Consider the following 21482-nt stretch of genomic DNA (forward strand, 5'->3'; position numbering starts at 1 on the left):
TGAACACACCCAACCTCCGTGACACCTGCGGTTGGCATTCCAGTCAGTTAGGCTCAAAGCTTGATCGCTTACAAGCTGACCTTGCCAGCCCCTTGTCATACTGGCAGCAAAAGAATTTTAAACTGCCAGGCTCAGTGATGAACCAATTCAATGAAGAACTCTGGGAGAGGCATTTACATAAAATGTGATGCTTGGCTAAGCTCAGACACAGGCTTCAGCTGAATACTTCACGACAGAAAAACACTAGCTGGAGACTGATTCTTGGGTGAATTTTGCCAAGGCCTTGTAACTGTAGACATGCTTACCAGGAAGGGTGGGTGTCTCTATTATCTCTTGTCGTGTAAAAACCATCCCAAATGCCGAGTGACTTAAATCAGTACCATTTTACAGTTTGAAATCCCGGTTCCTTCTGGCTGGCTTTGCCCAAACCTCACTCAGGCTGTGTTGCAGAGCTCTTCTCTCCTTGGGCTCTTTCGTATGTGTAGAGGTTAGACAAGGGTTCTTTGTGGCAGTCTTAGGGGGGCAGCACCCCAAAAAGTGAGGAATAAGGCTCAAGTACTCAGCTCGTAAGATCTCATAATATACCCACAGGTCCAAGTGGGTCACATGGTCAGCATGGGCGGGAACCATCTCAGGGAGAGCGTGCTTCTTCCTTCCAGTCAGGGAGTGCTGGGTGAGCAGTGGCTCTTGACCTTTGGGAATCTGCAGCTCTAATGAGAAAATGAGGGCCTTTCACTAAGACGCAAAACAGGTGCTGACCAGACGCAAAGGAACTTGGGAGTCACCTCATTAAGGGACTGATTTCTTCAATGGCTCATAAAAATACTTGTGAATTTTTGGCGGTGGCCTTGGGAAGTCATATACATCACCTTTAGAGGGAAAGGTGCTGCAGACTGGGCCTTGCCCTTGATGGAGGACACCGTGCATGTCTCATCCCCCGGAGCTCGAACTGTCAAAGGACAAGAACTTTACCTCATACAATTGTTTCTCTCCATCTAGGACCCACAACCCTAGATAGACTCACCCAGTGTGCTTGCTAACTACACTGATAATGCTTTTATGAAATACCTGTGTACTCCAGAGATCACCTCATAGACTGGTTACTTTTCTTAAAGGGCTGGTCACAGAAGCTCTTTAGGAAATCTGCAACAGTCACAGCTTTTAACAAACCAATGCGATACCATGACTCAGGGGAGACAGGGGTGGCCTTGTTCCTACACAAGTGACGGAGCCACCACCCAGGGTCTCAATGATGTCCTTAAGGTGGTGGTGGCACATGCCTTTAATCCCAGTGCTCGGGAGGCAGAGGCAGGAGGATTCCTGTGAGTTCAAGGCCAGCCTGGTCTACAGAGCAAGATCCAGGACAGCTAAAACTACACAGAGAAACCCTGTCTTGGAAAAAAACCCAAAAAACCAAAAAGCTAACAAATAAAAAAATCAACAAAACAAACAAAATAAAATTAAAAAAACCAACAAAACCTAAGGTGCAAAGATGTCCTCAAGTGAAAAATTAACCTTTTTTGGGGGGAGGGGGGTAGCATGGAAGTTAAGTGCCCTTGCTGTTCTCCCAGGGAACTCAAGTTTTAGTCCCAGCACAGGCGAGATGGCTCAGAGCCTCCTGTAACTGAACCGCCCAGGGATCTGGTGCCCTCTTCTGGCCTCCTCGGGCACACATAGATAAAGTAAACAAAAATAAACCTTAAAAATTGGCCTTTACTTCCTGTGTGTGTCCCTGTGTGCCTGCAGGAACATGTGCATGTGGAGGTCAAAGGTCAACACCGTGGCCTTTCCTCTATGGCTGAGACCTTGTTTTTTGAGACAGGGTCTCTCACGGAACCTCGATCTCAGCCTTTTAGCTAGGCTAGCTGGTCAGTCCGTCAGAGTGCTCCAAGGGTGTAAATGTCTCCTCTCCCCCGCTAGGATTTTAAACACACACACACACACACACACACACACACACACACACACACACACACACACCACACACACACACACACACACACACACACACACACACACACACACACAGAGACAGAGAGAGACAGAGAGAGAGAGAGACAGAACTATGCTGAGCTTTTATGGGGTGCAGATCCTGAACTGAGGTCCTAATGCTTGAGTGGCCAGCACTGGAGTCATCTCCTCAGACCCCAAACTAGCCCCCCCCCCCCATAGCCTGCCATGGCTATGCTAAGTGCTGTACACGATCTCTGCGGATCTTCAAACCACAACACTAGGAAGTAGATTTTACGACTATTATGGACGAGTTCATTTTTGGCAAAAGGAGATTAGCTTTCCTGAGACTGTTCAACTTTTGAGTGGTTGATTTAAAATCTGTGCGTTTGGCTACAAGTCCTTAGTAACATTTAGCTTAGGGCCTTGTGGGGCTTTAATACTGATGAGATAAGGAGCAAGAAATCCCATTTTATTTATGATAAGCTGAACATGTGTGCACATGTATAATTCATAAGAAACAAACCCTCGTCAGAATATCATCCCCTTGAGGTGTGAAAGTCTACTTGGATGGGAGGGGAAGATTTGTGTTTTTATTTTGCTTCCTCATAAACCCCAGACACAGGTCACACTGCACAAACTTCTGCCATCGGGCAACTGACCTGTGTCGGACATGAAACTGTGCAGCTTTCTGAACGTACCCAAGGGCCACCTGAAAACAGTTTTGCAAGAGTGGCCACCTGAGGAAGCCAGCGCCTCTGGTCACAGACCGCTTGGCCGGCCAAGCTCAACTCCGCCATGTGGAACATAACACTCCGCAAACCCTAAACCCTCCCTTCTCCCCTCAACAATGGCGGAGGCGCAGCTGGGTGCACCTGGCCATGCAGGGTAGCCCTTCGCTTTGCAAGACAGACCCCCGCCTCCGGTTCAATGGGTCCTAGACTCAGGGTGCGTCAGGCCTGGCTGCCTCCGCTGGACCTGACAGCGACGCCTGCGTCCCCCTGCATGTGGCGGGCTGGGGTCCAGGCCTGCCGGGCTCCCGCAGGCTGCAGGCTGCAGGGTGCAGGGTGCCGCCCGGCCCGGCCCCGCGTTAGGGTTAGGGCGCAGGATTCGGCTTCCCGGCGGCAGAGGGCGCCTGGCGCCGCGATCCCGCGCCCCGGAGCCGCCCGCGAGGCGCGAGCAGAGGCGAGGCGGGCGAGCGGCGGCCCCTGCCACGTACCCGGCCGTGCGCGGCGGCGGCAGGTGGGCGCGGGGGCTGCGGGGAGCGCGCGGCTGCGAGCGGGGCCTCGGCGAGCGGGGCCGGGAGGCCGGGGCGCCGCGGGGGGCGCGCGCCGGCGGGCGGGACGGCTTTGCGCTCCCCGCCGCGTCTGCCTTCCGGGCCGGGCCGGGAAAAGTTGGGGCGGCTCGCCGGCCCCGGGGGCCGGGCGGGAAGTGCGGCGCGGGCGGCCGAGGCCCCGCGCGGACACGCGGACACACGCGCGGCCCGCAGAGGGGCGCGTGTTTGCAGGTGGCGGCGGGCGGCCGGGGAACCCAGGAAGGCGGCGGGGACGGACCGGCCTCTTCCCCGCTGCGGCCCAGGGGCCCGGCCCGGAGTTGGGGGCCCCTCGTGGCGTCCGGGGTCCCCGTGGGGAAGGAACTGAGTGTGGTTTCGTGCGTCGCGGGCTCCAGGACCGCCCCTCCCGGTGCCTCGTTCACCTCCCACTGCGGTGCGTTGGTCCTGGGGAAGTTGAGCGGGCCGCCGAGTGAACGGTACGTGTAGGGTGTTCTGAGGAGAGTGGGATGGGACCGCATGAAGCACGCACACCCACCCACCCTCTCATTCCCTGCTCGGAGCTGCGAAAGTCGGGGCCCCCTAGCGTTTAAGAGATTCCCGGGGCTGGGCCAGCAGCTGCCCAGAGCCACACAGCACATCTAGCCATGGTGGGTGGATAGAAGACATGGCCTCTGATTTCCTGTCTGTCGTTGGATACTTCCCAAACAAGGTTTCAGCGGATGTCCGTGAGTTATTAGAACAACCTATGTGGTGCCCTTTGATGAACTGGATGACCCTCACCCCCAAATAAACTTAGTATTCAAGACACCTCCATGCCAAGTCCAGCGCAGTAGCATACAATTGTGGGCCCGGGTCAGGGGCCTCTTGAGTCCTTGGGAGAATCTCATTGTGTCAGTAGGACATGACCTTGGGTGAGCCATCCGGACCTCAGTGTTGTTATCTGTGCAATGGGATGCAGGAATAGGTTTTAGAGGGAGGCTTGGAGTGTAGCCTTGTCTGACTTGCAGACTCCTGTGTGCACATATGTTCCTACTTGCTCTCAGGAAGAAATTAGGGTAGCTTGAAAGGGAAACAGAAGCTAAAAAGATTGACCACACAAAGCAAAAAAGTAATCATTGGTGGTAAGTGTACCTTGTGAGTGCTGTGCTCAGGCAGGCAGTGGTGTTCCGGGCTGTCCATTTGTCTTTGCTATAAAGCTGCTCCTAAAGCTGAGGACATACTGAACATATCACCCATGGGCATGAACGGTTTCTTTTTTTAGCCTTCAAGCCTGGGGTGGTCGCTCAGTTGGTTTGATGGAGCCCTCCCTGGTGGACATGTCCAGATCTCATTATCCTTCTGTCTGATTGAGGCGCGTGCAACTGCAGCCCTGCCGTCTCTTCCATCCCGGCTTAGAAGTCGTGGGCTGATTTCCTAGTGCATGTGGTGTTTCTGAACTAAGCTGATTGCTTTCAAGTGAAAGTAGTAAATAAATAGGCATGCAGTATGCTTGGGTGCAGTCATTAAAAAAATATCCAAGTAGCAGTGTTGGCTGCGTCTACACCGTCTTATTCCCCAGTCCCCTCATCTGAACTTGGGGAGACAAGTTTCTGGGTGCTGAGGGCAGTCACAGAATCCCTGAAACCGGGGCTAACCAGCGTATTAATGGTCGAGTTAAGGTGTGGGAGGTGAGGAGGGTTTCCTTGTTCTGTCGTAACTGAATGTTCTTCTCCTGTCCACTTCCATTTTCAGCTTTCCAAATCCACATTGGCTTTGACTTGACCATGTCATTTTCAGTAATCCTTAAAATTGTGTTGCTAGTTTCTTGGGAGTGGCAGTAGATGTTAACTTTAAGATAGTGTAAACTGGTATCTTAAACATGTAAGGGCTTGACTAATTACATCCAGCCCTTAAAATATCTGTCGTGTGTGCATCTGTGAATATGACTTTAACAGAGACTGCTAAATTAACAAAGATCGTATTTTCAATATAGTTACCACTTGAACCCTTTATGCTTTTTAGACTTGGTGAAGAGGAATGGGCTCCGGTTCATGGGTGAGGAAGCAAAGCCAAGAGACACAACTCTGGGTCCCAGCAGCTTCTCTGCATGCAGATAGCCTTTTGTAGTGATGGGAAAGCAATTCTTATCTGTCTAAAAGGTTGCCATCTCTAAGTGACGTCATGAACCTGAAAATCAACATGCTGTCTTACTCAGGATGTTGGGCCATAAGGCCTGGACACTGGAAGCCGCCTGTAACATGAATCTTGGGAGTATAAGTGGGCCCAGGTGTAAGTCCCCAGCCCTTGCCTCACCTCTGACCTGGGATCTGCCTGTGTAAAATGGGAGCCATGCTGCTTTCCCTCACCTGTGAACCAAATGCTGGGTGAAGTCTGGCCCCTCCTCTCTCTCCTTACTCAGGCACTCCAGATAATGGGATTGATTAAGTCTTCCAGGAGGAATTGTCCTCAGGGGAGAAAGGCTTTTTAAAGAACATTTTTGTCCTTATGAATAATTCCTCCGGCTTTTGCCTCCTCACGCCAATCCCAGTGTACACAGAGAACATTCCAGGGCCTTGGGGGGATGGGTTCAAGAAGGAACTGAACAAAATCAGAAGCCAGAAAGGGCAAATCATGTGTTGGGAGATGGAGGTAGTTATAGCTAGTTTTCTTTGGCTTATTTCCTAGATTTCTTTTCTTTTTTGGACAAGGAAAGGATAGCTGAATTTGGGGGCTTCTGGAGGCCCTGGAAGGGACGGGGCAGGTGGTCATGGAGGAAGTGACTGGCTGACAGTGGATGAGGAACACAGGTAGATTGGAATCACTTCCCACTAGTCCTCCTGCCCCTGTTGGCTTTGAAGTTTTTGCACTCTAGGCAGACTGTGACTTGCCTTAGTGGCAACATCAGTGAATTTCTGTCGTCACTTGTGTGCAGAAGGGAAATTAAATTCCAAGAGGGTGTTGTGACGGATGCCGGGATTTTCATTAGGATCTAGTCAGTCTATAAAAGTGCCTTCTAATTCCCTGAAGAAATTTATTAAAAAATAGTTTTTAAACCATGGAAATATCCCCATTATGAGTCTTTAAAATGCCACCCTCCTAAGTTTTTGAAACAGATGAGGTCCAAAGCATCCCAGGAATTCATATTTTCCCCCTGTTCCTTCCCTGTTCTTACATTGTGTTAATAATGAGTTAATTTCCGTTTCTTTTCCAGTTTGATAGCCTAGCTTTTACACTTTAGAGCTTGCCTCTGCCCTCTGTTCTCTTGGGTTAATTCTTGCCCATGGATTGTAGAGAGGAAATAAAGAGCACCGGCTACTGAGCCAGGCTGGGGACAGCCACAGAGTTGGTCACTCTTGGAGAGCGAAGAGGTCATGGCGTGGACATGATCCTGACAGTACACCTGGGAGGCCCATCGCACCATCCACAAAGCATGGTGTGGTGATGGCTCACGGACACATGTGTCTTGCAGATATGAAAGGCTGATCTTGTTGTCTCCAGTGCTCAGAAGCATGCTCAGAAAATTTGAGAGACTGTCACAGATGTAGTGATGGTTCAGAGACACGTGTCCAACAAATAGTCAGCCTTAGACCATGGCCTGTGCTTACATCGATTCTGGGCAGATGGGGCTGTGCTCACTCTGTTGAGGATCGCATAGGGCCTTTGTCTTGTAGTTTGGGAGCTTCCTCAGTAGAAAGTGGCAAGTCTGTACAAGGAGTGTTAAGATAAGCACAGCAAAGGGAAATTAGTAGAGGAAAGAGTCCATTAATATAGTGGGCTCAAAACACAGCCTGCATGAAGAACACGCACTGTGGCCCTCTGATGGGGGAAAGGTGCACAGTGAATGGGGAGAGCTCGGTCTCTGGAGGATGGAGTTCAGAGAATCCAGTCCTCCTGCTCCTCTTCCTTCTACAGCTTTGAGTTCTGAGCCTGGCGATGCTGAGAGGAAATCTGCAGTAGCAGGAATGGTTTCTGTTGGTGTCTCACTGCCAGCTAGAGACCGGTGTCTTCGTGTGACCAGAAAGGCCTTCTCTGTGGTCACCCTCTGACCTTATCATTTCCAGAAGCTTTTCAGGATTGAAGTCGGGCTCCTTAGACCCCACTTAGGAAGATGCGGTTTGAGCATTTAAGTGGAAAGTGCTAGAAGGATGCAGTCTAGTTTCAAAGCGGTTTGCATCCCAGTAATTGCTGGTCCCCAAGCAGACATGCTAGGGTTAGTGCTCAGTTCTCTGTGCTTGCCTGTGTGGGATTGCCAGGGAAAGCGTGATGATGCCTTTACTGTGGTTAGTGGCCAACTCCGAGGAACAGAGGTTATCTTCCCTTAGAGCAGTGGTTCTCAGCCTTACTAATGCTGTGACCCTTTAATACAGTTCCTTATGTTGTGGTGACCCCCCCAACTATGAAACTCTCATAACTGTAATTCTGCTACTGTTATGAATTGTAATGTAAATATCTGATATGCAGGATGTTTGATATGTGACTCCCCAAAGGGTCAAGACCCATAGGTTGAGAGTCGCTGCCTTAAGTGCTGTAGCCTGTGCAGTGGAGGCTGGCAGACTCAGGTGGAGCAGCTTATGAGCCCTGGGTGACTGGAATTCCTACATGGAATACACTGTTCACACATCTTGGGTCAGCTCCCTTAGTCTGTGCTGGAGACTGTAATAAACTTGCTTATGGCCTTCCATTTCTGGATTGCATTCCTGTTTGTTCTGGTTCTGGTCAGGCTGGGGATCGGTTGGCCAGGTTCTGGCTTTGTCTGGGCTGTGTTCTTTGTGAGGATGAGAAGGCAGCTGAGGTACCTGTTGGACGTCTTTGCACAGCTTCTCAGCCTGTCTCAGAGTCTCTGCTGGAAGACACTATGTGTAGACCCACCTCAGTGCCTACTGCTTACTGCTTGCTTTTTCTTTTGCGGGGGTGACCTCACATCATGGTCCTAAGGTGCCTCCTTTTGGTCCCCAGACTGTCGACTGCAATAGCATCCTTGTCTGGGTAGGGCCCAGGCTGTGGAAGAGTGCTCTTACTGAAGATCGTAGCTGCCATGGAGTATTAGGTCCAAAGCAGAGCCGCCTCTTTGCTGACTTTCTGTTTTTGAGGTGTGTGTGTGTGTGTTGGGGTCTGTTTGTTTTAATTATTACTAAGAATCAGAAAAGATATTTATCAGATGTTTAAATCTACAGCAGTGCTGTGGCTCTGGCAAGCAGAAAGAATAAATATACATTTAGCCAGGATACCGCTGATTTATCTCTCTGTGCTAACGCTGCTCTGTTGGCAGAGATGTCTGATTTGTATACTGATGCGGTTTGGGTTTGAGGAGTGAGGGGCTGCGATCCCCGGGCTGCTTGCCGGAGTGGAGGGAATCCACTGAGCAGGCTTTTCTGCCAGTCTTGGCCCTCTCATGAACACAGGCACTGGCACATGGTGCGTGCGTGCGTCTGTTGGGAAGGTGGAGTTTGGCCAGATCCTTCTCTTGGCTTGCCTGGGAGATGCTCATTGGATGATGGTGGGAGACCTCCCCTCTGCTGCAGGAAGGGCAGTTCTCCTTTGACATCGTGTCTATCTGTGTGAGGAAAGGCCCAGATCTGGTGTGTTTGGGCATGGCAGGTTGAGGGTAGGAAAGGCCTGTGTGTTCTCAGGAACTCATGGCTCTCCTTGCTTCCATGTTGTCCTCTTACCTGGTCAATCCCAGTTTGGCCTGTTGTCAGAAATTCAACTTGAACCTTTTAGTTCCTCCTGGAGTGTGTCATGGAAACATATACTGATGTGTGGTGCAGTTTGGCAGCAGGACAGTCTGTTTGGGTGGTGGTGTTTACAGTCAGGCCAGTTGTGTTCTTCTTAGATCGTACAAGTACAGGTGGCGTGTGAGTATCTGCTTCCACACCCCCACCTTCCTACAGAAAGAGTGTGGTGGAAGAGGAGAGCAGCCGTGGTAACACCCAACAACCCTCTCCCAGGTCCCTCCTCCCTGCCAAGTCCTTAGCAGCAACTAGTCTTAGCAGCTGGATGATCATCTTGAAGCCATTTGTCAGCCCATTTAGACACATGTACATAGGGTTTCTTTGTTTCGCAAGCCTAGATCTTATTGTACGCACCAATCCACTTTCTTTGTTCTTGTAAGATGTTGTGAAGTTATTTACACGCATGTATCTCTTCTCTGTTGTTTTGTCTGTTAAGTGTGTAAAGTGTGCTGTAGGTGTATCAGTTTATGAATTGGTTTCCTGTTGATGGACAAATGTGCTAGCGCATGAAGTTTTCTCTTACGCAGTGTTTGTGCGTTAGTATGCCTGTGTTTCTCTAAAACTGGAATTGATTTGTCGGATGTTCACATTCGTTTAGCACATCACAGCAGTACCCACATGGTGCTCTTAGATGTCCTGATTGCTACTACAGTTTACAAGTTTGCCCCTTTCCTTACCGGCTGACATTATACCGAGTGGAAGAAATAGATTGCATTTTATCAGCATTCTGTCGATTCCCGGTAAAGTCCTGGTACTCGTTTCTCAGCCTCCAGATCTCAGTGATGAGAGCTTACGCCAGAGTAGGCAGGCCCTTAGTAACCACTGAGTAGAGCACACAAGGACCCTGATTGGCTCTGCACAGGGTGGCGGAAGCACTGTGGCACCAGGGGTGGTGGCGTGGCACCTGGCAGCCAGACCTCCTGGTTTCACATTCTTTCCACTTCTGCCAGAGTCTAGGTACGGTGCCGGACACTCGGGATTTGGTGTAGGGTCCCTGAGAATATCTTGGAGTATTTCCCTGAGGAACTGGGTGTGTGTAAGTACCAGTTGAGACTGGTCTGCCAAGGAGGCCTCCGACATGGTGAATAGCATGTGGAGACCTTGTACTTGAAAACCAGATGCTGTGGCTTCCACAAAGCCTGGGAGAGCGCCTCTGTGGGGCAGGCTTTTCTTCCAGCTGCGTGGCCATCACCCCTGCTCCTCGCTTGCTGTGGGATACTGTGACAGTTTGCCAGGTACCAGGGTCTTTAGGAGAAACTGCAGCCTTAGCAGGAAGCCAACAAGCTGATAGACGGATGGTACCTGCAGGTTGACTCCTCTGGGCTGTCCACACAGCCTGAGACATGGACTTTGGGAAGTTTTGGCTTACTGGAGCACTTCAGTCTTCGTTCCTGAAGGGGTCCCGCAGTGGGGGTGGTGGGGCAGAGGGGTGAGGAAGGGACTTGGGAGCCCGGCTCTTTTGGAACTCAGCTCCTGCTCAGTCCTCATCGAGGGGAGAGCCAAGCCCTTATGTTCTGACACTAGAACAGGGTTAGTTCTCTTTCTAGCCTCAGTTTCCCCTTTAGGGATCCAGGCCCATCTAGGACTTAACTCACAGGGTGATTGTGAGGATCCAGAATGCTCTTTATAGAGTTGGACATCTACTCAGCAGGCACTCAGTGACTGAAGTAATTTCTTCCGTTTGCAAATTCCTTTCCTTAGTAAATGGTTTTAAACTTTTAATTAATTTGTGTGTGTGCATGTGTGAATGTGTAAGCATGCATTTGTGGAGGTAAGAGTGCAACTTTTTTGAGTTGGTTTTCTCTTTCCACCTTTATATTGGTTGCAGGGATTGTCAGGCCTGTGTGGCAGGAACCTTTTCCTCCTGAGCCATCTCCAGTAAATGTTTTTAAGTGAATGCCTGAACATTTGACTGTACATAGGAAAATGCATATAGCCTACTAACATTGAAGGGGCTCGGTCTGGAGATCAGTAGCTATCTAGAGACAGATAGGAAAAGAGAGGGGTGCAGGTGGGGGGCTCTCAGGGAGCCTTGGCAGGAGAGGAACGCTCACCCCATGCTTTCCTAGTGAACAGCTCTTACGTGCACATCAGTACCCCAGAGCTGAATCCTGAAACCTAGAATGAACTTTTCTCAGGCCCTGAGAGGTAACATGTCTGTTTCAAGTCACACTTGGCAGGACAGAGAGGGAGTCCAGGTCTCAGGCTTTAGAGAGTAGGGACTCTTCCCATCTTCTGTACACTGCCATGTGTTACCTGTTTCCAGACATGGACAGTGTTGGCTGTGTCATCTACTGCCCGAGGCTCTAATGATCAGGGTCAACCTATGCACTGAGGTTGCTGCAGGTTGAATGTGGAGAAGGCTGTACCCAAGGCCTGCAGAACACCCAGCGTGGTGGTATCTACCTGGGAAGAAGTATTGCTGCTGCAAGCCGTGCTTGGTGAATGAGCATGTGGTCTGGAAGCTTCGGGGTCCCAGCGTACCCTGCACAGATGCAGGAGGTCCTAGGGAGTGGGCAGAATTGCAGTTACAGAAGCTGTGACATGAGTCTGGACCGTGTGTGTGTGTGTGTGTGTGTGTGTGTGTGTGTGTGTGTGTGTGTGTGTGTGACAGTTAATGGTACAGTGGACTAACAGAGACTTGAGCACAGTGTGCAGTAGGTACCAAAGGTATGCCCTGAATAGAAGTCAGCAAGTCAGCAGAATCAAGGCCTCACCTTGGGGCTGGAGGTCTGGGCGGCTTCTCAGAACCAGCACAAATTAAAACGAGCCACAGTTAGCCTGTAGAGAGCAGATAGCCTGGGCTTTTATTACACACTGCATTTGACAGATAAAGACACTGAGACCCCAGGGGTGAGGTGCCTGTTCAAGGTCACAGTGTGATGGAGAGGAGGGTCACGCTGGATCCTGCCCCTGGCCCACGGCAGTCATCACCTTGGCAGCTCTCCTGGAGGTGAGGTCACCGCCTGTGGGAAGTTAGTGTTGTGAATCGAAAGAGTGAGTTCCCAGTCCGCTTCCTCACCTGGCTGGCTGTCTCTGAGGGACGTTAGCACATTAGTCTCTCTGCATGGGTGTCTCTAGGCTGAAGGTAGCGGCCCTCCTCCTGTTAAAGTGATGGTCTGTCTCCAGTGGGCTTGGACTGTACTGTGAGGGGAAGAAGCCAGGGCCATGCACGTGTGCTGGTGTCCCGTGGCTGCTGAGACAAAGCACCCGGGGCAGTGGCTGAAGCAGCAGAAGTTTCTTCTGCCCATTCTCAGGCTCCCCGGGAATCTGTTCCATGTTCCCATCCTAGCTGCGGAGAACTGCTGGGTGCTCCTGGCTCTGCTGTCATCTGCCATCCCCTGGGGCTGTCCTTACCCCTCTGTGCTTGGTTCTCCAGAGGCTCAGAACAAGCAGTTAGGTTCATTGTTTTAAGGGCTCTTCCTGAGAGCTAGAGCGCGTGTGTGTGCGCGCGCGTGTGTGTGTGTGTGTGTGTGTGTGTGTGTGTGTGTGTATGTGTGTGTGTGTGTGTGTGTGTGTGTGTGTGTGTGTGTGTGTGTGACTGTACATGTGTTGAATCTCTAGGATCTGTCTTCCAGAAGCTGGAGACCCAGCATGATGAGGCATGAGTTCTGACCAAGTCTATGGCCTGAAGCAGGAGAGCCAACAATAGAAGTCACAGTCTGAGAGCTGGCAGGCTGAAGACCCCCAAGCCTGATTTTGAGTTCAAGAACAAAGGCAGGAAATGACCAGTGCTGTCCGAGTCCTGCAGCAGTCAGTCAGAGGAACTCTCATGTACACAGGCTGTTCTGTTCAAGGGTTCCTTTGATTGATAGACTCACCCACCTTAGGCAGAGAAGTCGGCTCTGCTCACTCTGCCTTCTCACCTGTGACAGGCTGAATGTCTGGATGCCTTCGAGCTGGTCAAGTCCACACATAAAATTAACTGCCACACTTAGGTTGTACCTAACTAACTGCACACACCCTGTTTACACATGGGGTCCCATGCCTGAAGTTCCAGGTGGTCATGGATTTGGGGGCTATTGTTCAAAATCAGCTAGTGGGTGAGATGAAGGGATGGCTGAAAGGCAGAGAGAGGGTCAGGCAGATGTGGTGTTGAAAGGAGCTGGGGAAGGTCTCACTGAAGGAGTATTTATTTGAGCTTCAGCCTGAGGGAAGGGAGAAGGAGGGACTGTTCTAAGTTAGGGCTGGAGTTAACTGTCACGAAGGAAGGGTGGTCAGCAGAGCCTCTGAGGTGGGCGCGCCCTCCCACAGATGGTGCAGGGCCAGTGTGTTAAATGCGAAGTGTGTGTTTTGTGGGGACATCTGAGAAGGCAGGCCTCTGAGGGCTCAAGGACAGCAGGGGTCCTGTCCTGTCCTTATTGGAGGTGCTGGTCTTCCTGTAGAGGGGTGTCAGCCACTGTCAAAGCTGCAATCACCGTGACAGCAGGACTTCTCTAAGCTCAGATGGCTGTGCTGATGCATGTGCTCCGTGTGTGTGTGTGTGTGTGTGTGTGTGTGTGTGTGTGTGTGTGTGTGTGTGTGTGTATGTGTGCACGTGCGCGCGCGCGCGCGCGCGCGTGCCTTTCAAAGGAAGAAGTTAGTTTTCCGATCACCACGGATCCTCGGCCCTTTCCTGATCCCTCACCCACCCACCTCCCCTCACACATGCCACATTCATGAGCACGAGGCTTGGGTGACATGTGTACATGGAAAAAGCATGCAGAGCTACCCTGCTGTGCGTTTCATGGCCTTCCACTCCCTGATCCTGTGGGCTCCATCCTCTGTTCCAGGCAGGTGCTGGAAATGCTGAGGTCAGTGTGCAAGTTCAGCATCCAGATCTTTGCAAGCTGTAAAGTCACAATGCAGTGAAGAGTCCAGTCAGCTCCCTTGGTGAGTGGGTCACAGTTAGCCTTGAAAATGCAGGAATGTCTGCAGAGACCTGTGGAGAGAGAGGGCTGATCTGCTGTGTTCTTAGTGCCTAAGCCCAGGGCCTTCTCACTCTGTAACTCACAAGGTTTTCATAAAACACCTAGTTGCAGTCATTAAAATGAAGCGACTCGGACGGAAGCTTGCCTTAGCCTGCTGGCCTGCCTGAGGCCTGTGGGGTCAGTCTGAATGACTGCTGAGGAAACAGCACAGCGCTGGATCGGAAGCCACCTTGTCTAACTGACAAGGAATTTCCTCTTGGAGCTGCAGAAGGCGGTGAGGAAGGCTCCTGAGAGGTGGGCCGTGGGGTGAGCTTGCTTCCTTCACCGACAGAGGGGGTCCTAGAGGTCAGCCATGTTTGGAGATTAGCTGGATGGTGCTGCTGCCCAGTCCCCTGTGAAGAGCATGGTTTTAGATGATAATTATGATAAGTGGAGATGGGGGTAGAATTGCCTGTGTCAGGAGTAGCTGCCTTTGGGGAGATACACACTTACCCCCCAACTCCCTCCTGAGCAAAGCACTCTGCAGAGTGAAAGTTGTAGACCCCTGATGCATTTTGTGAGAGTGTAATTCCTCCCCCAGGGTTATTTTGGGGGTGTTTCTCTTAGCACATCAAACGACTCCCATAGAAGAAGTGCTTTTTAAAATGCAGTCTTTTTCTGCTAGAGCCAATCAGGAAGATGGTCCTGGTGGTGTCCTATAGATGATGCAAGGCCAGTGTTGTTTCAGCGTTATGTATACAGTGGGAACCCTTGTCTTATAGCCAGATGACAATCCCAATGTACCTATGAGTCAGCTTGGTCCTGAGCCTGGGGATGGCTTTTGTCTCTGTCATTGTGTTCTGAGCACTTGGTAAGTAACTTTTGATAGACAAGATAGTATTGAGTGTGGACTCTGACATGTTTTGGGGGCTCCAGGCTTATTGCACGCTGTGAAATCTGAGCTCAGAGTCCCCACATTGGGACTGTGATACTAAATTCTGTTCCTATTTCTCCTGCTTTGGCCAAGTCACTTGCTGCCCTGGGCCTCAGTTGGGGACATTATTGGGGCTACTTGCCAGAGCACGGATGACTCAAAAGCAGCCACCTTACTGGAAACCCCACCCCATCATGGGCAGTGGCACAAAAGCTCCATCCTGGAGCTCCCTGAACACTTGGCAGGCAGCGCCGCTAGAGAGCCTCTCCGAAGCTCACTGTTTTTGTGCTTGTCTGACCTTTAACCTGGATGAGAGGACTAGAGTGTCCCTCTGTCCCTCTTGGGCAGCCCTTGGCCTCATCTCCCTGTGTGGGAACCCACTGAGGGCAGGGCTGTTCTGTCGATTGGGAACCTGACACATTCAGGCTCCCCCAGAAGTCATGGCCAGCATCTCTAGTATTCCATGACAGCCCTCCAAGGTCCTTGCTTCCTAGGCAGTGGTGCTTGGGAGGGAGGCGTGGGAGGGGAGGACTTGGCTGAACCCCCACACTGCTTCTGGAGGCAGGTGCCTTCAGTTGCTCAGTTAATCTCCGTGTTCTCTCAAGTTTCACACAACTTTCTGTCCTTGCCTTGAACAAAGGCTCTTTATTTCTGGGGGTTGTTTTCATAACTCAAGTAAGGGAAAAAAATGTGTCATAACTACAAGATTGTACATATATTACATTGTAAATTTGTTGAGAAATACATTTGCAAAGGGGAAATACTAAAAAGTTATTTCCCTGGTTATCTCTATATTTTGTATTCTTGGAAATTTGCATCTTTATTTTCTTTTTGAAACAGGGTTTGTGTATGTCAGGCTAGTCTCACACCTGCTGTGTAGCTGAAGATGACCTTGATCTTCTGATCCCTCTGCCATCATGCCTAGTTTATGGGACTTCAGACATGCTGGGCGGCATTCTACCAATTGACATATATCTCTAGCCCAGATAACGTTTCTTGTGTGTTGTACATGGTAAAAACATCAATATTAGTAACAAGTTGCTACTTATTAGAATTTAATAGGTACCAGATATTGTAAGACATGCCTTTATAATATCTTATGTAATCCTACTACTAAAATTGTTTATAAAAATATAAACAAAAACTTACTTTTATTGTGATAAAGTATAAATAGCATGAAACTTACCTTTTAACCTTTTTTTGTAAACAGTCTAAGTTAGCCTTGAACTTGTGATCTTCTTGCCCCCACCACCCTGAATACTTGGATTATAGGTGTGTACCACTACTCCTAGCCTCTTATTTATTTATTCATTCATTCATTCATTCATTTATAGCTATGTGTGTACACAGCTGTCAGATTTATTTATTTATTTATTTGTTTGTTTATTTATAGCTATGTGTGTACACAGCTGTCAGATTCATTCATTCATTCATTCATTCGTTCATAGCTATGTATGTGCACAGCTATCAGATTCCCTGGAGCTGGAGTTACAGGTGGTTGTAAGCTACCTGATGGGAGTGCTGGGAACTAAGCTCAAGTCCTCAGGAAGAGTGGGGAGTGCTCTTAACCCCTAAGCCATCTCTCCAGATCCCTACTCCTGGCCTTTTAAACTGTTTTCACATGTGCAGTTCAGGCCTGTATCTTTGCTGTTAGATCCTTTCCTGAACTTATCGTTTTATATTTGAGGAAGCTGAGACTTGAGTGGAGTTATTGTTGAAGGTCACAGTGTAAGTTCCAGAGGTCACACTTGAGTGTAGCACTGATAACTACTTACTGGATGCTCTGGTTTGTGACTGTGGGGTCTCTGTGTCTTATCCTATGCTTGCCCCACACCGGCTGTACAAAGCTGTTCACTCATGCCTGTTTCTCTTGAGACTTCCAGCAGTGGGGTTGTGTACTGGTTAGGGCTGTGTTGGTCAGCCTGGATTTGTGGTATTGAAGCTGGTGGTGGTTGTGTTTCTATCGTTACTGAGAAGGTGGAAGTGTATAGGCTGCCTGCTGGGATTCTGTGTGCACAATGATAGAGTGGCCTGGGGCAGAAGAGTGGCCTGGCACTTCATATGTGAGCTCAGTGAGTCTGAGTGATTTCAGAGAGCAAGCATTGAACTTGGAGTTTGAAGGTCTGTGCCTCAGTCTTTATGCTTGGTCTCATTTCCTCCCTCCCTCCCTCCCTCCCTCCCTCCCTCCCTCCCTCCCTCCTTCCCTCAACTTGCTTTATTTTGAGGTAGATTTCTTGTAGCCCAGGCTGGCCTCAAACACACTATATAGCTTGGGTTCACCTTGAACTTCAAATCCTCTGGCCTCTGCACCTCACAGGTGCTAGGATTACTGGCATGTGCCACCATGCCCAGTTCTGTATGATGCTGGAGATGGAACCCAGGGTCTCATGCTTGCTTGCCAAGGACTCTGTGAACCAAGCAACATCTCCACCCAATTTCTGCTTTCAAGTAGTTTCTGTAATGGGAATTCGGGCACACAGAGCTTAGGCAGTGTTGATTTGGAGGATGTTGGATGGGAAGGGGGCTGAGCCCAGAGATGGAGGAGGATATTGGATCTGAAGTGTTGCGAAAGGCCTTGCTTGGTTTTGCTCTGTGTTGCCATTGGCAGACTCCCTCTGCCCTTGCTTAGCTGGTGAGGGGGAGTACTCCTCTGTGTACTTAGTACTGTGTACCTGGTGCTAAATGCTCTGCAGTTTGTCCTGGCAAGTTCCGTAGATCTACTCTACAAGACTCACTTCCCTTGTTGAAGCGACTTGTCATTTAGATCACCTTGCAGTCCTGTGTTCTCGAAAGTACTAGTGTACGCTGTCCTTCTCTGGCTAGCTGTCTTGTTTGAAGCCCAGTCTTATTTTGTTCTCTAACCCTTTGAGGGAGTGGCTGGGAGCTGTGCTCTGTTGCTAGCGTGCTCTCTCTCTCTCTCTCTCTCTCTCTCTCTCTGTGTGTGTGTGTGTGTTCACCTTGGTAGACCCACCAAGTGTGAGACACTGAAGAACACCGGGGGAAGATGGTGTAGCTCTCACAGAAGCCCTGGTTTCAGGAGGAAAGTCACAGTTAAAGGGTGAAGGCTTCGGTAGCATGAACAGGCCCTGGCAGAAGGCGGGTGACCCTTGGTCCGCATGGGCAGAAGTGTTTCGCTGGAGAGCCGGAGGGCGTGGGCAGAAGTGTTTCACTGGAGAGCCGGAGGGCGTGGGCAATCGGCACGCCTCTGCCGCTGTTGCTTTCCAGCAACTATTCGCATCGGTGGTTTGTGGCTGGGCGCCTGTCTCAGCACCTTGGGTTGACTCTTGAGTCATCTCTGCTGCATGCTTTATGTGACACAGAGGACGGTCTGGGCAAGGCTGCTGAAGTCAGCGACCCCATCTCACTGTCCACTTGGTTTCTGCTTGGAGACTGGTTTAGTACTGGCAGACTAAGGAGGTCATGGATACGTGTTTTGAGCTGAGTTTGGCTACGTTCCATGGATGTTTAATTTCCAGAGCAAATCTGGCTGGCCTCGTTTGCCCAGGAGACTGGCCGTAAGCACTCTGGCTGGTTTCAGGGTGTATTTATAGTGTGAAGATGCTGGAGTAGGAGACACCGAATCTCCAGGCCTTCTATGGAGCACCAGCAGAGGCTGTGGAACCCTTCTGGGGTCTTCCTACCCACTTTCCTAAGTTTTCGGAAAAGCCTTGATCCTCACTAAGAGCACGAAACTGCCTTCTGAGAAATCGGGTCCATCTTTGCGGATTTGCTTGCTTCTGTTGTTGACATGCTGCGTGCTGAGCTTTTCCTGAAGCTCCCCTCCTAAAACCCTCACAGCCACCTCGGAAGTGAGATCGGAGGATGCGGGGATCCGAGTGGAACAGCCCTCTGCTCACACTCTTGTGTGGAAACAGTGGGGCCAAGGACACCCACACGTCTAGTCAGAGTCAGCCTGTTTTTGCATGAACAGTTTTGATATCCTATGTGGGATGAGTGCTTGGTTGAGGCTTTGTGGCCTGTTCTGACCTTTTTTAAAGGAAGGATGGCCCAGGGCGGGAGAGGTGCTGTTACCTGGAGTTAGTGTGACACTGTGGCTCCTTCACTCTTCAGAGACTTTTCTCTTGCTGAGCTGTGTTCCCTGGTGTCCTCACCTAAGCCTCCTGAGTGAGGGCAGTGTGTTCAGATGTGACATTGCTGGCTTCACACTAGCCAGTGTGTGCTCCAGTGTTGACCAGACTGTTCAGTCCTGCTGCCTTCCTGCCTGCTCTCTGCCTGCCTGCTTTCCTTCCTCCCTTCCTTCCTCCCTCCCTCCCTCCCTCCCTCCCTCCCTCCCTCCCTTCCTTCCTTCCTCCCTCCTTCCCTTCCTCCCTCCCTTCCTTCCTTCCTTCCTTCCTTCCTGCCTTCCTTTCTGCCTTCCTGTCTTCCTGCCTTCCTTCCTGCCTGTCTTCCTGTCTTCCTGTCTTCCTGTCTTCCTGCCTTCCTGTCTTCCTTCCTGTCTTCCTGCCTTCCTGCCTTCCTGTCTTCCTGTCTTCCTTCCTGTCTTCCTTCCTGTCTTCCTGTCTTCCTGTCTTCCTTCCTTCCTGCCTGTCTTCCTGTCTTCCTGTCTTCCTGTCTTCCTGCCTTCCTGTCTTCCTTCCTGTCTTCCTGCCTTCCTGCCTTCCTGTCTTCCTGTCTTCCTTCCTGCCTTCCTGTCTTCCTGTCTTCCTTCCTGTCTTCCTGCCTTCCTGCCTTCCTGTCTTTCTTCCTGTCTTCCTGCCTGTCTTCCTGCCTTCCTGTCTTCCTGCCTGTCTTCCTGTCTTCCTGCCTTCCTGTCTTCCTGCCTGTCTTCCTGCCTTCCTGTCTTCCTGCCTGTCTTCCTGTCTTCCTGCCTTCCTGTCTTCCTGTCTTCCTGCCTTCCTGTCTTCCTTCCTGTCTTCCTGCCTGTCTTCCTGTCTTCCCGCAGGTTTGAGGAGCAGGTCTGAGTTTGGAGGTGGTTGTATGCTGATTCTTGCTCTCCAGCTTTGTCCTCACAGTGGGTTGCAAAGCCCTGAAGGGAACACTGCTGCTCCAGGTAGTCGTCTTAGTAGAACTGGAGGCAGTCTGCCCAGGGATTGGCTTGGCCAGCGTTCCTCAGGGCCACCACCGTCCGTCTCCATTTACAGATGCTTTTTGTGGTAGCCCAGCACTTAGCATGCTTGCTTTTTGCTGTAGCTTCCTCTAAACTATTTTTTAGGTTCGGCACACAGCAAGTCAGCCATGAGCAGCTCCTCCTGACTTGAAACAGAAGCAAAGTAACAGTTGTTAAAAAAGGGTTCTCCTAAAGAAAATCTGAAGAGGTGTCTGTTTAAAACCGACTTGTGCTGTCAATGAGAATGCCTCCTCAGAAGCTGCCTGGACTTTGCTGGGACCAGCAAGCGTCTCCACCAGGAGCAGCCATCCCCTCCAGCATTTCCTGGCTTTGTGAATAGGAGCTGGCTGTATACCCTTTCTGTGTCCGTATCCTATAAATGTCCAGTAATAAAAAGCTTCGGTGAGACGGACTGTGTGTGTAAGTCAGAACCCAACTCATGGGGTGCTCTTGTCTTTAGTTTCCCACCAGCTTCACTTAGGAAACCCGCCTATTTTGCTCTATTAGCTGAGACCCAAGACCCTCTCCTTTCCCCAGGGAGAGTGGGAGTGATCTACTCTGCAGACTTTTGCAGGGAGACCCTGCAGAGATTCCTGATTTGGGGGCCGGTCGTCCTGTTTGTTATGGATAATCTTGGTTGTCAACTTGACATACCTGGGAAGAAGGAACCTCAACTATAGAGTTTCCTCCATCCAGGTAGTCTGTGGCACCATCCCCAGGCAGGTGGCCTGGCCTGTTCTCCCGTAGCTTCTGCTTGAATCCCCTGCCTTGAGTTTCTGCCTTGGGTTCCCTGGAACTGGAGTTACAGACAGTTGTAAGCTGCCATGTGGGTGTTGGGACTCAAACCCTGGTCCTTCAGAAGAGCATTTAGTACTCTTGACTGCTGAGCCATCTTGCCGGCCTCCGTTTATTTATTCTTTGACACAGTTTCTTACTCTGTAGCCCAGGCTGGCCTTGAACTCATGGTGAACCTCATGCCTCAGTCTCCTGAGTACTAGGATAGCAGATATGAGCCAACATGCCAGGCAAAACAGCATTTAGAAACAGTTTTTTTTTTTTTTTTTTTTTTTTTAGTTTTCCGAGCCAGGGTCTCTCTGTGTAGCTTTGCGCCTTTCCTGGAACTCTTTGGAGACCAGGCTGGCCTCGAACTCACAGAGATCCGCCTGCCTCTGCCTCTCGAGTGCTGGGATTAAAGGCGTGCGCCACCACCGCCCAGCTAGAAACAGTTTTTAAGACATGAATATTGGTCCCCTTCCCTTTGAACACAGTCACTTACTAAGTACTCATCATGAGCTCACTTCAAAAGCCCTTTGGCCTCCTCTCAAAACACCTCCCACGCAGCTAGTGGACTTACTCTTCCGTTTTCTACCGTCGAGTGAGAACTCCCCAGTCTACTCACCCCCCTTCCTTCTTTAGTGTTCATACATTTGGGTGGAGACAAGTACAGGGAGCCAGGGAACCAGCCCACAGTGTTTAGTCTTTGGGGTTCCAGTGCTTTTTATATTTGCCACGTGGTCTTGAGTTATTTTCCTTAATTCAAGGAGCTCACAGTCCTGTAGGGCAGAGGGGCCTCCAGTTCTGATCATGTGAATAAGCCGAGAGTCACATGAGGATTCTTCCCATGAGAGGTTGGGTCTTGGTGAGATGGTGGTGGAGG

At 50.5% G+C, this 21482-nt stretch overlaps 1 protein-coding gene across 6 annotated transcripts in view; it reads left to right on the top strand.

Moving 5' to 3' along the window:
• Positions 1 to 3073: 3073 nt before the first annotated feature.
• Positions 3074 to 21482, top strand: part of Smco4 (single-pass membrane protein with coiled-coil domains 4) — a 55118-nt gene continuing 36709 nt past the window's right edge. The window contains exon 1 of one of the 6 annotated variants that reach the window (XM_052752878.1): positions 3074 to 3192. The gene's annotated coding sequence lies outside the window, so the exon portion shown is untranslated. Of the gene's footprint in view, positions 3193 to 3392; positions 3700 to 3841; positions 3949 to 21482 lie in introns of those variants that run through there. The other 5 variants (XM_052752884.1, XM_052752889.1, XM_052752879.1 and 2 more) reach the window with 5 other exon arrangements.

Source organism: Peromyscus californicus, unplaced genomic scaffold (assembly GCF_007827085.1).
Source record: "Peromyscus californicus insignis strain IS unplaced genomic scaffold, ASM782708v3 Scaffold_11__1_contigs__length_118956290, whole genome shotgun sequence".
In the NCBI taxonomy this organism is placed as follows: domain Eukaryota; kingdom Metazoa; phylum Chordata; class Mammalia; order Rodentia; family Cricetidae; genus Peromyscus; species Peromyscus californicus.